At 41.8% G+C, this 5,555-nt stretch overlaps 1 protein-coding gene across 1 annotated transcript in view; it reads left to right on the forward strand.

Annotated features, from left to right (window-relative positions):
* LOC143286325 (vesicular glutamate transporter 1-like) overlaps positions 1-5,555 on the forward strand; it is a 481,896-nt gene that overhangs the window by 328,292 nt on the left and 148,049 nt on the right. The window lies entirely within an intron of this gene.

Here is a 5,555-nt window from a genome sequence, read left to right on the forward strand (position 1 = left end):
AAAAGAAAACAAATGTACGAGAGACTACAACATAAACATCCAGCTGTTGGTTTAAGCAAGTCTTAATGCAGAAAAAAAAGATATATTGCCCTTGCACATAATAAACAACAGATCAACAACAATCCTACAGCATATATTGTGCTCAACCACGTGATTGATTGTTATATTATTCGTTTTGTTTAGCTTGACGGCTGGCGAAAGTTGCAGTGTTATTGAAAAAAAAAAGTGAATATTTTCCAGTTACACAATCGCAAACGATAGTTCATGACATCGGATGTTTCTGTCTTTGATACAGCCATGGCTCTGACCATTGTTAAAAGTGTAACATAATTATGTTACCTAACCCTCCTATGTGGTGAAATTGCACGTTAACTCTCTCCATACGAACGGCGAAAGAGACGACGTTAACAGCGTTTCACCCCAATTACCATCATCAAAATATTGCAAGCGGAAGGCTCTTATACTGAAGAGGTGAATGTTGACAAACAATACCACAATTCTGACGACGGAAGCTAAAGGTTGTGTCATTGAGACACCCACTGGACATCCGAGGGGTCTGTGTAGAGGAGAAGAGAGGACTGGCTGTACTGAGTGAGTTAACGTAAACAAATAAAAGAAAATAAGATCCCCTACAACAACAAAACGGTTTTTTTTAACTCTCTCCTGCGACAGACACGGAAAGAAATATTACCTGAAAAGAGATACGACAACAAAGGCCATAAGATAAGTTATTGAATGACCCAAACAAAAATCCCTAGCTGACCGCTTGATTCGTCAGGATCTAGCTAGAGAGTCCACTTCAGTCTGCGTCGGGCATTTAGAAATCTCTTTTCTGTTGCCGCTGCTTTAGAGATCTGGACAGAGAGAGAGAGAGTGACAGACAGACAGACAGACAGACAGACAGAGACAGAGACACACACACACAGAATAGATAGATTGAATTATTATTTTTTTCTTCTGAGGATAATAGAGTAAGCAAAATAATGTGTTTTTTTCATCCAGCCTTCGATGGGGAAACAGTTACATAAACATAGTGCAAGGAGGGGTGGTGGTGTGTGTGTGTGTGTGGGGGGAATCATTATAATTATCTGTACAGCATGCATATTATAGTCATGGATGCATGAATGGTAATTTGACATTTTGAGTACAAAACATGAAATTAATATAGGTAAAGATAATGATTAATCAATTAAAAAAAAAAGAGAACTAAAATAAGCATGCACGTGTTCTGAAAAAACAAAACAAAACAAAACAACAACAACCCAGTAATAGAAATAACATCATTTACATAGTTGTAGGAGCTAAAAAAGAGTCTCAAAGAGAGAGACGGAGAGAGACAGAGACAGAGACAGAGACAGAGACATATATATATATATATATATATATATATATATATATATATATATATATATAGAGAGAGAGAGAGAGAGAGAGAGAGAGAGAGAGAGAGAGAGAGAGAGACAAAGACAGAGATGACGTTACATAAGATTTATAATACCTGTTAATATAAACTAATATATCATTTCAAAAACATGTGTATGCGCACATCCGTGAAATCATAAGGCAATCAATATAAGATTGTCATCTTAGAAGAATAAAAGAGAGGGAGGGGAAAGAGGTGTGTGTGTGTGTGTGTGTGTGTGTGTGTGTGTGTGTGTGTGTGTGTGTGTGTGTGTGTGTGAAGAGAGAGGGGGAGTTAGACAAAGAGCGAGAGAGAGAAAGACAGAGAGAGAGAGGGGAGGGGTTAAGAGGGAGGGGAGCGGGGCAGGTAGATAGAACGATAAAGTGAGAAGGAGAGAAAGAGGCGATATCAATCCAGATAATGATCATGCAAAACTAAAACTAAAGTGAAAGGCATGCACATGTAGAACAAAAGTTATCTTTTTTCTTTTCTTTTTAATTAAGCAAGAAGTAAAGAAAAATAACGCCACGGATTTAATTGTGGATTCAAATAAGCAATATGACAGAGAATAAAGTGAAAGACATGCACATGTAAAACACAAGTAGTCCGGGTTTTTTTTTCTCCTCATTTGAGTGTGATTTGTAACAGTAGAAATAGTTCTATATTTACTGGAAAAGATGGGGGAATTAATGGGTTTTTTTCTCATTTGAGTGTGATTTGTAACAGTAGAAATAGTTCTATATTTACTGGAAAAGATGGGGGAATTAATGGGTTTTTTTCTCATTTGAGTGTGATTTGTAACAGTAGAAATAGTTCTATATTTACTGGAAACGATGGGGGAATTAATGTGTTGTTTCTCTCATTTGAGTGTGATTTGTAACAGTAGAAATAGTTCTTCATTTACTGGAAAAGATGGGGGAATTAATGGGTTTTTTCTCTCATTTGAGTGTGATTTGTAACAGTAGAAATAGTTCTATATTTACTGAAAAAGATGGGGGAATTAATGGGGTTTTTTTCTGAAAGTAGAGATGCTTTCGTGTTGTTTGATGGATACTGGGAGTGAGTTCCAGAGTCGTGAACCAGAATAGGCAAGAGAGAGAGAGAGAGAGAGAGACAGACAGAGACAGAGACAGACAGACAGAGAGAGAGACAGAGAGAGACAGAGACAGAGAGACAGAGACAGAGACAGAGAAAGACACATATTGAGAGAGAGAGAGAAAGACAGAGACAGAGAGAGACATATATTGAGACAGAGAGACAGAGGAAGAGAGAGAGAGAGAGAGAGAGAGAGAGAGAGAGAGAGAGAGAGAGAGAGAGAGAGAGAGAGAGAGAGAGAGAGAGAGAGAAACACAGACAGGATTCAGAAACTTTACTGCTCATCGATTAAGATTGTAGGCATTGCCTAGTCCTTCAATCTTTCCCTGTGACAGACAGAGATAGTTGCCCAGTCTTCCAAACCGTGCCTTTGACAGACAGAGACAGAGACAGAGAGAGACAGAGAGAAGGGGACATAGACAGATACAGAGAGAAAGATAGAGACAGATGGAGCGTGGGGGGGGGGGGGGGGGGGGAGGGGGGGCGGGGGTGGGGGGGGGGAGGGGGGATGAGGACCATAGTAAACGTCGGGTGGTTGTTCTTTTTTTCGAACCTTGAATCGTTTAAAGTTCTTCCCGTTCACGACAAGATCATTATATTGTGTACCCCTACTCTTTTTCGATTAAAACGGGTTTAATTTTAGATGTTACAGAAATGGGAAAGACGGAGGAGTCGGGGACACGGAGAGAGAGAGAGAGAGAGAGAGAGAGAGAGAGAGAGAGAGAGAGAGAGACAGACAGACAGACAGACAGAGAGACAGGGAGACAGAGGCAGAGAGAGAGAGAGAGAGACAGACAGACAGACAGAGACAGAGAGACAGGGAGACAGAGGCAGAGAGAGAGAGAGAGAGAGAGAGAGAGAGAGAGAGAGAGATACAGAGAGAGACAGAGAGACAGAGACAGAGAAAAAGAGACAGAGAGATAGACAGACAGAGAGACAGAGACAGAGAGAAAGAGACACAGAGAGAGAGACAGGGACAGAGACACACAGAGAGAGACAGAGACACAGAGAGAGGGAGAGAGACAGAGAAAGAGAGGGACACTGAGAGAGAGAAAGATACAGAGACAGAGACACAGAGAGAGAGACAGAGAGAGAGAGAGACACACACACACACACACAGACAGAGACAGGGAGAAACGGGAATACTTAACTCAAACAACAGCATCTGAAACCAGTTGTAAACACGTTACGTCTGTATTCTAAAGAAAGAAGCCATTTCCGATCAAGCTGGATACAGGTCTTAAAAACTCCAGAGGCTTTAATCGAGAGAAAAGAAAATCACTGGCATTGGAAAGCATAAAAAAAGACTGCAGATGTTCATGAAATGATAGCAGAAAATGAGCTTGGTGCACGAAATCTTACTTTGAAATTATATAGCTATGAGCTCGGCGTTCACGGCAGCGTAATAAATGTCACCTAAATTTAGACGAGAACAGTAACAACGATTACGTAGAAACTGACATTATAACCCGGTCAGTTGCTTTTGGTCCAACCTGTCAGTTAGTTATAGCCGAACCTGTCGATCGAATTATAGCCCATTCTGTCAGCTGATTACAGAACAGCGTGTCAGTATAGTCCATTCAGTTATAGCCCAGTCTGTCATTTAGTTATAGCCCGACATGTCAGTTACAGACCAGTCAGTTATAGCACAACCAGTCAGATATAAACCAATCAGTTATAGCCCAGTCTACCAGTTAAAGCCTAGCCTGTCAGTTTGTTATAGCCACGTCTGTCAGTTTAAGCCCAACCTGTCAGTTTTAGCCCACCATGTCAGTTATAGCCCAGCCTTTCAATTCATTATAAACTAGAAAGTCAGTTAGTTATAGCTCGGCCTGTCAGTCACAGCCAAGCCTTTTAATTGGTTATAGCCAAATGTGTCAGTAAGTTATAGCCCAACCTGTCTGTTATAGCCCCAGGTGGCAGAATGGTTAAGACGCCCAGCTGCCAATACAGAGAGTCCGTGAAGGTGTGGGTTCGAGTTCCGCTCTCGCCCTTTCTCCCAAGTTTGACTGGAAAACCAAACTGAGCGTCTCGTCTTTCAGATGAGACGATAAACCGAGGTCCTGTGTGCAGTACGCACTTGGTGCACTGAAAAAGAACCCATGGCAACGAGAGGGTTGTCCTCTGGCAAAATTAGGTAAAAGGAAATCCACTCAAGCAGGCAATCAAGGCCTGACAAGCGCGTTGTGTTATGCTGCTGTCAGGCAACTGCTTAGCAGATGTGGTGTAGCGTATATGGATTTGTCCGAAGGCAGTGACGCCTCCTTGAGAAACTGAAACTGAAAACTATAGCCCAGCCTGTCAGTCAGTTATAGCCTAGCTTGTCAGCCAGTTATCGCCCATCCTATCAAATTCTGCAGTTAGCTTAAATGAGGATCTTGTTCCGGGATGTCTTATTGGACAGTCATCAGCTCCTGAACGAGATAATTGTTTTCAGCTTGGTTTGAAAATTTATGTGGACTGAAACGTACATTTCACGTTATTTTCAAATCTTAGAATCTGGTGTAAATTCTATGTGGGCTGTTTGAAACCGAAGGTGAATTGATCTTTCTGACGTTGGTTTCATTGACCTTTTGATGAACATTATCGCATGTTCTCTTCCACTGGTTTTAAGAACTGACATGTACTCAGGCCTGATGATTATGACCGCTATTTTTTTTGCATCAGATTAGACCATAAGCTGCTTGGTTTGATTTGATTTGATTGACAGGTGTGCAAAGGTGGAGGAATCAGGCTAATGTCTGCCGAGGGAAGGAAGATATAAACCCACCGAGTCAGGCGTGAGAAACTCACGCTGCGCGCTCTTTGGGACGCTTGGTTTTAAAGCGAAGTTGAAGTAAAACTTCAATGGTCCTTGGAAGATCGTACAGCGCCCTGAACACAATGGGGCGATCGGCCTCCAAAGGACCTATCTGGACAGAAGACGAATCCATTTCCCCGCTGGGTGGATCATTCGTAACACGTTATTGATTGACTGATTAGCTGGACAGGTAGTCAATGCACAGCCAGAACAGGTGGCTGATGTTCTCCTCTGAACAGTAAAGTCCGGGGTTGAACC

This window comes from Babylonia areolata, chromosome 10, assembly GCF_041734735.1.
Source record: "Babylonia areolata isolate BAREFJ2019XMU chromosome 10, ASM4173473v1, whole genome shotgun sequence".
Lineage (NCBI taxonomy): Eukaryota > Metazoa > Mollusca > Gastropoda > Neogastropoda > Buccinidae > Babylonia > Babylonia areolata.